The sequence below is a fragment of the Scyliorhinus canicula genome, chromosome 4 (genome assembly GCF_902713615.1).
Source record: "Scyliorhinus canicula chromosome 4, sScyCan1.1, whole genome shotgun sequence".
NCBI lineage: Eukaryota > Metazoa > Chordata > Chondrichthyes > Carcharhiniformes > Scyliorhinidae > Scyliorhinus > Scyliorhinus canicula.
Window position 1 is genome coordinate 23,860,877 of NC_052149.1, and position 16,022 is coordinate 23,876,898.

General features: G+C 44.4%; 1 protein-coding gene across 3 annotated transcripts in view; it reads right to left on the reverse strand.

Annotated features, from left to right (window-relative positions):
- abca4b (ATP-binding cassette, sub-family A (ABC1), member 4b) overlaps window positions 1-15,643 on the reverse strand; it is a 152,589-nt gene extending 136,946 nt beyond the window's left edge. Inside the window, exon 1 of one of the 3 annotated variants that reach the window (XM_038793873.1) lies at window positions 15,334-15,643. The gene's annotated coding sequence lies outside the window, so the exon portion shown is untranslated. Of the gene's footprint in view, window positions 1-15,009; window positions 15,151-15,333 lie in introns of those variants that run through there. The other 2 variants (XM_038793871.1, XM_038793872.1) reach the window with 2 other exon arrangements.
- Between the last annotated feature and the right edge of the window lie 379 nt (window positions 15,644-16,022).

The window sequence follows — 16,022 nt, forward strand, 5'->3', positions numbered from 1 at the left end:
TGTGTGCTCTCCGATGCTGCAGCCATTCTGGTTCCAGCTACAGGAGGCACAACATCTTGTTCAATAAAACCTCGATTGTTCCACCATTCTCGTCTTGTGGTAATTGACGGTACATCAGAGATTCCATGGATCAAATGTCAATCTTTTGGATGAGATATTGAGCTGAAGCTTCAGCTGCCTGCTTGGGTGAATGTAAATGATCCCATGGCAATATTTCGAAGCATTGGAAATGTACCACCACTGGTTCCTTCGCAAGAGCCTCCAAATTCAGTGTCAAGAAAGGACCAGCAGCGTCCGCTCCCAAGCCAACACACCCACCATCGAGGCGCTAATCACTCAAAACCGGCTCCACTGGGCGGCTCATGTCATTTACAACCCTGCCACAAGACTCCTGATAAGCAACTGCTCCGCTCGGAACTCGATTGTGTGATGGAACCATCAATTCTACGGACACGTGCTTGTAGGATTAGAATAGCGGTTTTAATATACTTACAACAGAGCCAGCCTGTTCGCCGTTGAACTTTCGATGAACTGGCCGGCTGGCTCTGTGGCACGGATCTTTATACAGCAGCTCCAGGGGGAGGAGTTCTGGGGGGAGCCAAGGGGGGGGCCCAGTACAAACTCTCGAGTACTCCCAGAGCTACTCCCCCTGGTGGTCAGGTAGTGCAACTGCACTTACAATATCGGTACATATATATGATGTGGAGATGCCGGCGTTGGACTGGGGTGAGCACAGTAAGAAGTCTTACAACACCAGGTTAAAGTCCAACAGGTTTGTTTCAAACACGAGCTTTCGGAGCACGGCTCCTTCACCTGATGAAGGAGCCGTGCTCCGAAAGCTCGTGTTTGAAACAAACCTGTTGGACTTTAACCTGGTGTTGTAAGACTTCTTACGGTACATATATACAATGGGAACAGAGTGACATTGGTAACTTATAATACCGTGTGAATCTCATTCACCACATTGTGACAAGAGATTTCAGGGGGGCACCAGAAATGTCTTGGTGATGCACCTTCCCTGAAAAGGTCAAACATCCCTGGTGGCTCATAGGAGACTTTGGCCTGCGACCGACCAAGATGGAGACGGTTCGTTTAGGAAGGGACCAAACACATTGAGAGAATTAATCAGTAACACACAGTGGCAGTGTTGGGGTGTGGGAGTGAGCGCCCAAACCTCCATAAGACCCAGCTACCTGATCCACCTGCCTGCATGTGACAGTGTGCAGACTGTACTTTGGACGTAACAGCCATTTCAGAACTCATCGAACCGGGATGGATGCAAATCACCCTCCATCCCGAGGGTCTGCTGAAGGAGAAGGTGGCTTGTGGGGGGTCTGCTTTATGTTTTCATTTGTTTATGGGATGTGGGCGTTGCTGGCTAGGGCCGAATTTATTGCCCATGCACAATTGTCCTTGAGAAGGTGGTGGTGAGCTTCCTTCTTGAACCGCTGCAGTCCGTGTGGTGTAGGTACACCCACAGTGCTGTTAGGGAGGGAGTTCCAGGACTTGAACCAGCGACAGTAACTGCATTTCAAAATTACTTCATTGTAAAGCTTTTTGATATGCCTGGTGGTTTTATATGAATATGTCTTTTAGTTTGGGAAATAGACAGCAGGTCAGTCAAGTTAATATTTCAAATGGGTACCCTTCATCAGAATTGCTTCTCAGTCTTCAGTCTGAAGGAAGGGTACGTATTTAAAATGTCCTCCATAGGTGCTGATTGACCTGTTGTTTATTTCCAAGGTTTTGCGGCTGGGAATGGTGAAAATCTAGCACTATCTTGTGACCAATACACATATATGGATGTCAGTCAGGTTGGGATCAGGATTGGCTGTGATGTGCTCCTATGGTGGAACAGTTCTGACACTCACTTTCCATTGAAGACAAATAGCCACTTGGATAAGGCACTAAAGATTGTCTGTAGAGCCATAGCACAGTGTGGGCCTAGCAACCTTCAGAGAGAAGAAGGGACAAAACAGACCTGAAATAAATAAATAAGAAAATACCAGACCCCCAGTTTCATGTCAGGGCAGAAGGATCAAAAGCTTCACCTTAACATTCCATATTAAACCAGAACTTCTACCTGAAGCACTAGTGATAATGCTCTCCACTGGCGAGCACAGTCCTTAGAGTTTCCTGTACAGAAAAAGAGTCCATTAAAATTCCAGGATAGAAGGAAGTTAATGAAACGGAGTTGATGCAAGATTATTTTGGAGCTGCCTGGTTTACCTTCCTTTAGCCTTTTTCTTGGGTTCACATAATAATATAGCCCAGGAGGCCATTTAGCCCATTCTGCATGTGCCAGCTGTTTGGTATAGCTATCGAATTGGTCCCACATCTACCCCCACCACTTTTCCCGTCACGCCGCTCTTTCATCGGGGCTGAGAAATGAAAGTGATTAGCATGTCATAACTTCTTTTCCCTCCAAGCATTTATCTACTTCTCTTTTGAAAGTCACGGTTGAATCTTTTTCCTCTCAGGCAGGACATTCCAGGCCGCAGCAACAAGCAGCGTAAAAAACAGTTTTCTCACGTTTCCTCTGCTTTTTATTTTATCAGTCACCTTAATTCGAGATCCATTGCCATTCGGGCCCTTCTGTGCTGCAACTAGTCTCTCCTTATTTACTTAATCTATACCTTCAATAATTCCGAACATTTCCATCCAACGTCCTCTCAACTTTCCCCGTTCTGAGGCGAACGATGCCAACTTCTCCAGTCTCTCCACATAACTGAAGGTTCTCATCCCTGATACGGTTTTGGTAAATCCTCTCTGCGGCCCTGCCATCGTTCCCAGAGTTCCCTGCAGCTGAGGATTGGACAAGATGCTGCAGCAGAGAACTAAACAGTGTTTTATAGAGGGTTAGTGTAACTTCCTGTTCTCTAAACCCCTATTTATTAAGTCAAAGGTCCCAAACTCAGGGGCTGGTTTAGCTCACTGGGCTAAATCGCTGGCCCTGAAAGCAGGCCAGCAGCACAATTCGATTCCCGTACCAGCCTTCTCGGACAGGCGCTGGAATGTGGCGACCAGGGTCTTTTCACAGTAACTTCATTGAAGCCTACTTGTGACAATAAGCGATTTTAATTTTCATTTTCATATGTCATTTTAGCAGCCACCTCAACGTATTCCTGTTCTCTTCAAAGACATGTCTACGTGCACCCTTGGTCTCTGTTCCTGTGTCCTCTTTAAAATTTAGTTAATATTGCCTTTCCTCATCTTTCCTACCAAAATAGATCACCTCACAGCTGTCTTTTAAAAAAAATAAATTTAGAGTACCCAATTATTTTTTTTCCAATTAAGGGACAATTTAGCGTGGCTAATCCACCTTGCCTGCACATCTTTTTTGGTTGTTGGGGGTGAGACCCACGCAGACACGGGAAGACTTTGCAAACTCCACATGGACAGTGACACGGGGCCGGGATCAAACCCGGGTCTTCGGCGCCGTGAGGCAGCGGTGCTAACCACTGGGCACACCGTGCCACCCTCAACTCTCTTTTTAAAAAAATTTTGCCTGCCACCTGTCTGCCCATTTCACCAGCCTGCCTATGTTCTCCCGAGTTTACGTACCACCCGGCTTTGTTTACCATATTTCTGAATCTCGTGGCATCTGCAAACTTTGACATTTTGCTCTGTGTACCCAAACTCAGGTCATGAATATAAATAAAAAGAGCAGTTATCCAAACACTGACTTTAGGAAATGCCACTGCAGATTTCCTTCAAGTCTGCAAAACCACTCTTTGCTTTCTGTCCCTCAGTTAAATTTATATCTATGCTGCCAGTGTATCTTTAATCCCATTCTTTAATTTTGCTAACGAGTCTATTCTGTGGTACTTTGTCAATACCTTTTGGAAATCCACACACACAACATCAACCATTCTCTTATTTCAAATCTTTGATCAAATAAGCCAAACGTGATTTGCCTTACAGAATAGTACAGTGCAGAAGAGGCCCTTCGGCCCATCGAGTTTGCACCGACGCATGAAAAACACCTGCCCTGCCAAGCTAAACCCATTTGCTAACTTGGCCCATAGCCTTGAATGTTATGACATGCTAATCACTTTCATTTCCCAGCCCATATTTTGCCAACTAACAGTTAATTTTGCCCTAGTTTTGAAGACCTCTAAAAGGAGGCTGTCTGCTCTGTAATTACTGTATTTGCTGCTCTTTTTCAACAGAGGTGTAACATTTTCAACCCTCCAGTTGTCTAGCACTCCCCCTGTAACCTGAGGAGGATTGGAAGATTGTGGTCAGGACCCTCCGCAGTTTTCACACTTGCATCCATCCATAACCTACGAGGAAGCCCATATGAACCGAGTGACCTTTCTACATTGAGGGCTTCCCAGCTTTTACACACATCCTTTATATCTATTTTTATCCGATCCAATATCGCCACCACCACCTCCTGTACTGCTCCATTGGCAGTAAAGTTGCCATCGTCCCAGGTGACCAAAAGGCTGCTGACTGGTGGCGATTTAACCCGAGGATCACCACACCTCAGGTGAGGGGCAAGGTTGAGAAGGCGGAACCTTCCTGAATAACCTCAGCCAATATGGGAATTGAACCCACAATGTTGGCCTCACTCTGAATCATGAACCAGCCCTCCAGCCAACTGAGCTAATGAAGGCCGATGTAAAGTGGCCATTTGTACTCCATCTCCAGAAGAACATTTTTTGTTTGTCCCTAATTGACCCCTAACTGACTACAGTTCAGGTACTTATGTTTTTATAAAAGGCCTTTGAGTTCCCTTTTCCGATAACCATTAATGTATTCCAGTTGTCCCTCTCATTCTCTTTCTTTAGATCTTCAACTCAAAAGGCCGGACAGGTTGAGAGTGCCAATTAATAAAGTAAACAGTATCCTGGGCTTTACGAATAGAGTACAGAGTAGAAACGTAAGGAAGTTATGATAAACCTGGATAAAACATTGGTTTGTTCTCAACTGGAAAACTGTACCCAATACTTCAGAAAGGAGGTGAAGGTATCAGAGAGGGGGCAGAAAACATTCACAATCAATGGTTCCAGGAACTTGGAACTTCAGTTACAAAGATAGATCGGAAAAGCTGGGGCTGTTTTCCTTGGAGAAGAGAAGGTTGAGAGGATTTCAATCGAGGTTCAAAATCAAGAGGGAGGGATGTGGACAGAGTAGTGAGGAAGAAACTGTTCCCATTGGGAGGCGGAGCGAGAACCAAAATTCTCAGATTGAAAATAATCGGCAGAAGAAGCAATAGTGAGAAGAGAAAAAGCCTTTATGTGCATTGTGTGGCTAAGGCGTGGCGGGCACTGCCTGAGAGTGTGATGGAGGTAGGTTCACAGAATCCCATTGTGGGACCCAGTGAACACATGTGGCAAGTTTCGGTTGCTTGAGGAACTTCGTTCAGAGCTGATGAGCTGAGGTCTGAGCTTTGGATCCTGGGACACATCAGAGAGGGGGAGAGCTACCTGGACGCTATGTTAAAAGAGGCAATCACACCCCATAGATTAACTACCTTGAATTTGGCCAGTGATCAGGGACAGGAGGGTGTCGACTATGAGTGAGGTAGGTAGAGGGATCCAGGCGTTGAGTTACAGGAGCTTCAGCCCTTGTTCTTGTCCAACAGGTTTGAGATTCTGCTCCCTGTGTGGATGAGAGCGGGGACTGTGGGGAGCATGAACAAACTAACCACAGCGCCATGGTAGAAGAAGCTATTCAAATGGGGGAATAGAAAAGAAACGTAGTTGTAATTGGGGATAATATAGTTAGGAACAGAGACATAGAGCAGCACGTAGGGCAGAACATAGACAGAGGGCAGCACGGTAGCATAGTGGTTAGCACTATGGCTTCACAGTGCCAGGGTCCCAGGTTAGATTCTGACTTGGGTCACTGTCTATACGGAGTCTGCACATTCTCCCCGTGTCTGCATGGGTTTCCTCCGGGTGCTCCGGTTTCCTCCCACAGTCCAAAGATGTGCAGGTCAGGTGGATTGGCCATGCTAAATTGCCCTTAGGTTAGATGGGGTTGCTGAGTTACGGGGACAGGATGGAGGTATGGGCTTGGGTAGGGTGCTCTTTCCAAGAGCCAGTGCAGACTTGATGGGCCGAATGGCCTCCTTCTGCACTGTAAATTCTATGATTGTACTCTGTGACCAGGATCGAGAGTCCTGTGTTGACTACTTGTTGCATGTGTTTGGGATAGCTTATCTGGGCTGCAGAGGAACATGGAGTGGGAGGGTAAAGATCCAGTTGCCGTGGTCCACGTAGGTACCAATGACGTAGGTAAACAAGGGTAGAGGATCTGCTGAAGGAATATGAGCAGCTAGGAGCAAAATTAAAAAGCAGAACCAAAATGGCAATAATCTCTGGATCACTACCTGAGCCACGAGCTAATTGGCACAGGATCAATAAGATTAAAGAGGTAAATGCGTGGCTCAAAGGTTGGTGTGGGAGAAATGGCTCGAATTCATGGGATATTGTCACCAGTACTGGGGAAGGAGGGAGCTGTTCCGATGGGACAGTCTTCATCTGAATCATGCTGGGACCAGAGTCCTGGTCAATCACATAACTACGGCTGTAGAGAGGGTTTTAAACGAAATAGTAGGGGAGAGGGTTCAATTGCATGGAAAATTAGAAAATCAGAGTTAAAGGAGAAGGTAGATGTGCAGGTTAATGATGAGGACTTTAAACTAGTTAAAACAGGTTAGTAAAGTTTCTCGAACAAGTAATAGAACAAAGAGTAGGGAAAGTGGCAGGAATCTAACTTCAGACACAGCAGATAAGGGGACAACTATGAGAAGGAGTGGTGGTCAATGCAGGACTGAGGGTGTTGTACCTAAATGTGCACAGTATACAAAACAAGGTAAATGAGCTTGTGCGCACATTGAAATTGGCGGGTATGATGTTGTGGGCATCACAGAGACGTGGCTGCAAGGGGATCAGTACTGGGATCTAAATATCCACTGATACGTGTCCATTGAAAGGTCATGCAGATGGACAGAGGGTTGCCTTGTTAGTAAGACTTGATTGGGGAACTTAAGGTGAAGGAACCCTTAGGGGGCAGTATCCACAATATGATATAATTTACCCTGCAGTTTGAGAGGGAGAAGCTGGAATCAGATGTAATGGTATTACGATTGAGTAAATGTAACTACAAAGACATGAGGGAGGAGCTGGTCAGAGTTGATTGAAAAAGGAGCCTAGCAGAGAAGACAGTGGAACAGCAATGGCAGGAGTTTTATGGGGTTATTCGGGAGACACAACAGAAATTCATCCCAAGGAAAAGGAAACATGCTAGGATGAAGCAACTATGGCTGACAAGGGAAGTCGGGGATAGCATAAAAACAAAAGAAAAAGAATACAAAGTGGCAAGGATTAGTGGGAAGCCAGAGGATTGGAAAACAACAAAAAACAGTAAGGGGGAGAGTAGATGAAATAAGAGTGTAAGCTAGCTAGTAATATAAAATAGGTTGCAAGAGTTTTTTGATGTATAAAACGTATGATAAGAGAGTGGCGAGAATGGACATTTGACCACTGGCAAATGAGGCTAGAAAAGTAGTAATAGGAAACAAAGAAATGGCAAAGTAACTGAATAGGTACATTGCCTCAATCTTCATGGTGGAAGACACCAGTAGCACACCAGAACTTCAAGAGAGTCGGAGGTCAGAGTTGAGTGTAGTGGCCATCACTAAGGAGAAGGTGTTGGGGAAGCCGAAAGATCTGATGGTGCATAAATCACCTGGACCAGATGGACAACACCCCAGGGTCCTAAAGGAGATAGCTGAGGAGATTGCCGAGGTATTGGTGGTGATCCTTCAGGAGTCACTGGAGTCAGGGACATGTCCCAGACGACGAAAATGGCTAATGTAACACTGCTGTTTAAGAAGGGAGGGAGGCAGAAGATGGGAAATTGTAGACTGGATATTATTAAGGATGAGATTGTGGAGTACTTGGAAGTTCATGGTAAAATAGGACTGAGTCAGCACGGCTTCATCAAGGGGAAGTCATGCCTGACAAATCCGTTCGAATTCTTTGAGGAGGTAATGAGGAAATTAGACAAAGGAGCACCAGCGGATGTGATCTGAAACCAAAGAGAAACTGCTGGAAAATCTCAGCAGGTCTGGCAGCTTCTGTAGGGAGGGAAAAGAGCTAACGTTTCGAGTCTAGATGACCCTTTGTCAAAGTGGATGTGACAAGGTGCCCTATAGGCGGCAGCTGAATAAGATAAGAACCCATGATGTTAGGGCCAGGTACTGGTATGGATAGATGGTCAGCAGAAAGCCGGGAGTGGAGATAAAGGCGTCTTTTTCAGGATGGCAGCCGGTGACTAGTCGTATTCCACAGGGGGCAGTGTTGGAACCACAACTGTTCACGATATACATTAACGATCTCAAAGAAGGAACTGAGGGCACTGTTGCTAAATTTGCAGATGATACAAAGCTATGTAGTGGGACAGGTTATGTTGCCGAAGCAGGGAGGCTTCAGAAGGACCTGAACAGGAAAGGAGAGTGGGCAAAGAAGTGGCAGATGGAATACAATGTGGAAAAGTGTGAGGTTATGCACTTTGGTGGGAAGAATAGAGGCATAAGCTATTTTCTAAATGAGGAAAGGCTTCAGAAATCTGTAGCACAAAGAGACTTAGAAGTCCTAGTTCAGGATTCCCTTAAGGTTAACGTGCAGGTTCAGTTGGCAGTCAGAAAGGCAAATGCAATGTTAGCAATCACTTCAAGAGGGCTAGAATACAAGAGCAGAGATGTTCTTCTGAGGCTGTATAAGGCTCTGGTCAGACCCCATTTGGAGTATTGCGAGCAGCTTTAGGCCCTGTATCTAAGGAATTATGTGGTGGCCTTGGAGGAGTTCTTGAGGTGGTTCACAAAAATGATTCCCGGAATTTAGGGCTTGTTATATGAGGAGTGGTTGAGGACACTGGATCTGTACTCGTTGAAGTTTAGAAGGATGAGGGGGGATCTTATTGAAACTTACAAAACACTGAGAGGCCTGGATAGAGTGAACGTAGAGAATATGTTTCCACTTGTAGGATAAACTAGAAGCAGAGGACACAATCTCAGACTAAAGGGACGGTCCTTTCAAACAGAGATGAGGAGGAATTTCTTCAGCCAGAGGGTGGTGAATCTGTGGAACTCTTTGCCGCAGAAGGCTGTGGAGGCCAAATCACTGAGTGTCTTTAAGACAGAGATAGATAGGTTCTTGATTAATAAGGAGATCAGGGGTTATGGGGAGAAGGCACGAGAATGGGGATGAGAAACACATCAGCGATAATTGAATGACGAAGCAGACTCGATGGGTCAAATGGGCCAATTCTGCTCCTTCATCTTCTGGTCCTATTCTTTCTCATCCTTGTAAATGTGAATTGTTCCACATTGCTGCAATGTCTTGTAGAGATTCGTCATTACACTCTTGGTTTTAGATTACTGTCTACGTCTATAATACTTACAATTTTATGTGTCTCTTTTACATCTTTAATCCATTATAGATTATAAATCATAACTCCACATAGTATTTACCATGCAGAAGGAGGCCATTTAGCCCATCGAGTCACAAAAGAGCACCTTACTTAATCCCATGCCTCCACCCTATCCCCGTAACCCAACCTGACCTTTTTCCATACTAAGGGGCAATTTATCATGGCCAATCCACCAAACCTCAACATCTTTGGACTGTCGGAGGAAACCGCAGCACCCGGAGGAAACCCACACAGAGACAGGGAGAAAGTGCAAATTCTGGCTGGTTTAGCACTGGGCTAAATCGCTGGCTTTGAAAGCAGACCAGGGCAGGCCAGCAGCACGGTTCAATTCCTGTAGCAGCCTCCCCGAACAGGTGCCGGAATGTGGTGACTAGGGGCTTTTCACAGTAACTTCATTTGAAGCCTACTTGTGACAATATGCGATTTTCATTTCATTTTTCATTTCAAATTCCACACAGACTGTCACCCGAGGCCGGAATTGAACCTGGGACCCTGGAGCTGTGAGGCAACAATGCTAACCACAGTGCCACCGTGCTGCCCAATAATGGCTAGCTCTTCATTTTCTTCTCGTTCTCCGTCTTATGGCTTCTCCCATTACACTTGGGGTTGCCACAATGCTGAGTAATCACCATTCACCATTTCTTCCTGTCAGTCGCCCATCCCTCTTCCGGTCCCCCTGTATATATAATTCTCTCATTGCCTCACCTTTCCACCTGGTCTGATACCTTTCTCTTCTCCTTTTTCCTGGCCACCCCAACTGCATCACTCGCCTCACAACATTTCCTATGTATCTCCCCAACTGATGACCGTTCCATTCCAATCTCTTCCCTGCTACTTTCGCCGATGCTTCCACAATCTTCACTGACCCCCTGATATACTGGATCCTGATGTTGTCCTTTCTGGTCACTCCACACATCCATCTCAACATTCTCTTCATTTCCCAAAATCATTCATTCACAGTTAACGACAGTGTGTGAGCCGCCTCACCATTCGTACCTTGCCCCTCAATCTTTAGAACAAATTTCTTGTGTGACATTTCGCAAATGATTTTTTGCATATCCAAATAGGCTACATTCCATTTTTTTTTTTACACGTTTCCTAAGTGCGCACTGTGTTTTTATAAACTTGTTGGTTTTGATCAGCACTGTTTTCTTCGTACATACTAACTATCCTTTAATTTGGTTTGTTGTAGTTTTTCTAAGAATACAGAAATGCAAGTATAGTGTGCACTACCACGTGTTGAAGCAGGGTTCATGAAGCAGGCTTTGTCCTCTGGGCTTGTGTTTACCATTTGATGGTTAGCATGAATTCTCCAGACTCCTTTGTGCTGTCCCACAACTTTGAAAGCCATGTCCGACTGAACTTTCAGAACACCAGCTGCCGAGACATTTGGTCCTTAACTGACAACAATATCTCAGCAACTGTTGAGTTGCCCTATCACTCCATCTTTGATGCTGTCCCCAGGAAAATCTTCACCGTGCCTCATCTGAGTTATTTTCTGGGTACTGTCCCCATTTTTGCGAACTCAGATCCAAAGGGTACAGACTTTAAATATACCTCATCACAACACACAGACTATCCATCAGCATTGACCACATCCAACTCTACTAGGCCTTGGCCTGTATCTTAGAATCATCTTGGAGGGTGGAGATAACCCATCTTTGTCTATTACTACCAATTTCTTAGGGCCCTTGCCCCTGTCACCTATAAGACCATAAGATGTAGGAGCAGAGTTAGGCCACTCAGCCCATCGGGTTCTGCTCCGCCATTCAATCATGGCTGATATTTTTCTCAACCCCATTCTCCTGTCTTCTCCCCATAACCCCTTATTAAACAAGAACCTATCCATCTCTGTCTCAAAGACACTCAGTGATTTGGCTCCTGCTGCATCTTTTGTCTCTAATAACATGTGGGATGAGTGGATGGGGTGTCAATTAAGTGGGCTGCTTTGTCCTGGATAGTGTCAAGCTTGCTGAGCATTGATGGAGCTGCACCCATCCTGGCAAGTGGCAAATACCCCAACCCAATCCTGGCTTGTGCTTTCTACGTGGTGGACGGGCTTTCGGGAGTCAGGGGGTGAGATACTTGCTGCAGAATTCCAAGTCTCTGACCTGCTTTTGTAGCCACAGTTTCTGTATGGCTGGTCCAGTTAAGCTTCTGTCAAAGCAAACCTCAATGATGCTGACGGTGAGTGGATTCAGTGATGATAATGGTGCTGAAGGTCATGGGGAGATGGTTAGATTCTCTCTTGTTGGTGATTATCTGGCAGCTGTGGGACATGCATGTTACAGCCCATCCTGTGCTCCTTTTCTGTTTTGCCTTTGTTCACAAAGCCATACCTTTCCTCTCCGTTGCTCAACTCTTGTCCTTTCTCTCCAAATCTGTCTGGCTTCCCTCTCATCTCCCTTCATGATTCCTCCAAACTCAGCTCATACACGAGTCCAATTCTGGTTCCCTCGATCCTGGACCTGCTAAACTTCTGACTACCCAACTTTCTTTCTTGGTCTTCATTATAGTTGATACTGTTAATGATTAGCTCGCACCTCCTTGTTTTCAATTTGTTTACAGGATATGGGCGTCTCTGTCAAGACCAGCATTTATTGCCCGTCCCTCACTGCCCTCGAGAAGGTGGTGGTAAGCTGCTGTATTGGACCACTGCAGCCCTTGTGATGCAGGTACACCTTCAGTGCTGTTAGAGACAATTCCAGGAGTTTGACTCAGTAACATTGAAGGAATGGAAACCTATTTTCAAGTTAGGATGGTGTCTGACCTGGAGGCGAACTTGCCTTTCCACAGACCTTCTGCCCTTGGCTTTCTAGGTCGTAAAGGTTGCATGTTTGGAAGGTGCTTCAGGAGCCTCAGTGGGTTGCTGAAGTGCATCTTGCAGGTAGTAGACACTGCTACTACTGTGCACCACTGATGGAGGGAGCATGCTAAAGGTGGTAGATGGGGTGTCAATCCAAAGAATAACAAAGAAAAGTACAGCACAGGAACAGGCCTCTTCAGCCCTCCAAGCCTGCGCCGACCATGCTGCCCGTCGAAACTAAAATCTTCTACACTTCCGGGGTCTGTATCCCTCTGTTCATGTATTTGTCAAGATGCCACTGAAACGTCACTATCGTCCCTGCTACCACCACCTCCTCCAGCAGCGGGCTTCTTTGTCCTGGATGGTGTCAAGCTTCCTGAATGTTGATGGAGCTGCACCGATCCCGCCAAGTGGAAAATATTCCATCACAATCCTGACTTGTGCCTTGTTGCCACAGTTGAATGGCTGGTCCAGTCGAAACCTCCATGATATTGACAGTGAGTGGATTCAGTGATGATAATGGCATTGAAGGTCAAGGGGATATGGTTAGATTCTCTCTCTTGGTGATTGTCTGACAATTGTGGGGCATGCATGTTACTTGTCAACTTCTAAGTCCAAGTTTGAATATTGTCCAACTCTTGCTGCATTCAAGCATGACTTGTTTCAGTGACCGAGTATTTACATATCAATAACCAAAGTTTAATGTAAGCATTTTCACACACATTTGATTGTCAGGGATTGCAATAGAATGTTAGTGCTAACATCAAAATTCTAGTTTTCAGCACACTAGTTCCACACATTTAATTAATTCTACTTCAAGTAATCTATGGAAAATGAAATTTAGTTTAGCAAATAATTATTTTAATTTAAAAAAAGAGGAATGTTTTTAAGCTAAAACCTATCAGAAGATTACACCATCTATTTAGTTGTGAAATATCAATATTAATTAAATGAATTAAAGTTCATTTTATTAACAAGATACAGGTTTTATTATTTATGTGTAAGATCATTTATAATGGCATTACCATTTACAATGTTCATTGCACATATGCCAACAGCAATATAAAGTTCACAGAAACAGCTTCTAATATCGAACATTGAACTCTTTTCCATAAGTTACATACTGTAATCTAAATCTCATTAACTGGTTCATGATTGAGAAGGATTATTACTAAATCCAGCACACATGTATTTTCATGCTCATCCATGCGGGGCCATCATATTCATAATGCTGCTGCATTCGGATTTTGTCGCTTCTCTACGATAATACTTAATCCAATTAAAATAAATTCTCATGACAGAATAGGATTTTATTCTGCTGACGTGCCCAGAAATGTGGACCAGCAAACATTAGCTCCTTCTTCCAAATTGGACCAAAGTCTCAGGCTGGTCATAGTGCTAAAAATCAATTAATATTTAACAATTTCAAATCTATTTCACATATTCATTTCTTTGAATGCTGCTTTACAAATTAACCAAAAGATACACATATGTGAAGAGGTGAAACAGACCAGGTAGCTTTACTGCAACACAACCTGTGCTTCAGTTAACACAATGCCAACCAACTATTTAGATACATTTTCTTTTATATCTGTATCCAGCTAAATCTGGCCGGAGACCCACAATGTATTAATTAATACTTCAATTATCAAACACATTGGGCGGCACGGTAGCACAGTGCTTAGCACTGTTGCTTCACATGGCAGGGTTTCAGGTTCGATTCCCAGCGTGTGTGGAGACCTGCATGTTCTCCCCGTGCCTGCGTAGATTTCCTCCGGGTGCTCCAGTTTCCTCCCACCAGTCCTGAAAGATGTGCTACTAAGTGAATTGGACATTCTGAATTCTCCCCCCGTGTACCCAAACAGGCGCCAGAGTGTGGCGACTAGGGGCTTTTCACAGTAACTTCATTGCAGTGTTAATGTAAGCCGACTTGTGACAATAAAGATTATTATTATTATTCAGAGTACATACTGGGAGCTCAATTTGGGGTATTCAGAGCTTCACTGCAGCTATTTCTCGCAATGATGACTTGGTCTTTTTATGTTTAGTAAATCACAGGCAATATTCTCGTCCTTCTATGGAACATGTCAGTATGAATTGTACAGAGGCATCTCTAAATGAAGTGAGAATGGCCGAGAAACTGGTGCCCATTTGATAGGCACCAAATGGGCAGCGTTGCATTCCCCATTTGTAGGACTTGCTCAGGTGTTCAGAGCACACAGCTGAATCTGATGTTCGGCAGCCTAATTTCATCTGCGTTGGATATAATGCAGGTTTTTGGACCCTATGTCAAATGCACTGTGAATAACCACAGCAGGTGCTCAGCAGCCAGAACAATAGTTCTTAAAGGGCCTGCTGGGAGTTGCCACCCAAAAAGTAGCTTCTTATTTATCTCAGGAGGAGCAAATGCTTCTCTGGAGACACATTGAAGCTGCAGGTACCAGTCAGCTACCGTTTATCTCCTTCTCTACCATGAGAAGCTGGGTTGACATCTGAACAACCCATTTTGCTGCCCCTGTCACAGTGGAGCTGCCTCTGGGATCCACGAATGGTGTCTGCAGTTTACCATTGCTGTCCGACCAAGGCTGCCAGACCAATTTGTCGTGGTCAGGCATATTACATATTAGGTACCTGTATCACTCACTGTGCCCGGACAACATCCCAAATTCTGCACCATCAAACTTCTCGGCTAACATTCTGCGATTTAAATCGTTTTTTATACATTGCACGTAGTTTATAATTTAGAGAAATACCTTTAGATATGTAGATTTAATCTGGAGCATTACCCCATCACACTTTCAGCATTTCAAGAGTGTGAAACCGTTTCACATTACATTTTTCCACAAAACTAGGGATCCTGTGCGCTCCCAGTACAATTCCAGAGACCAAAGGACTTTATTGAAATGCGTATCTACACAATTCCTGCATTCCGATAGCTGTTAAGCATGGTTTGAGCTATAATCTATACTAAGCAGTATGGGCCTGCATCGGATTAATAAGAACCTGTGTTGAAGGTAAACCATGCAAATTCAACAACTTGTTGAATGCAGAGAAAAGGAAAGTGGCCATCAGCTTACCTCAGATTGAGAATCGACATTTGAAAGCTATGTCCAAGGGCAAAACACTCTTCTTACGAGAATACATTTCGAAGCAAGTTCCTAACGACGCACATCTCGCCAGGAGCTGCTCCAAACTACACAGCTCAAATGGATAATCTGATTGTTTTAATCCCCTGCTCAAAATGGAACATCTGCAGCAAAGCAGTATGTGCGAGAAAAACAAGTTACTCTTGATTCACCTTCTCCACTGGTTTGGCTGAAGTGAACACCAGTTGAAGAAGGTACACGTTTCACTGATGTTGGATTGAAACATTTGAAACAATCGCATGAAGTCAAATCGCAATAGGGTGCTTTGTTCATCGATGACCTACATTTCCATGGCTCATTATGATGCCATCCCTCTTAAATTATAGCAAATCATATGCAAGGCTGTCATTATTAATTAATCCAAATAGATGCGGTACAATTAAACCCTCGACAGACTCAGTAACAGTGAAAGCTGGACACAAATAAAGTAAAATTCTTAGGATAGCTGGCGAAATAATATCTGCCTGTTCAACTGTAACTACATTTATTTTTTATTCATTCAGGAGTTCCATTTATTTCAGTGTTGTGGAGATATCTAAATATTTAGCAGAAAACATTAATAGTGATCATTTTAATCACATGTAACTATTCACCGTATAGATTTTTCTGTTACTTCCAAA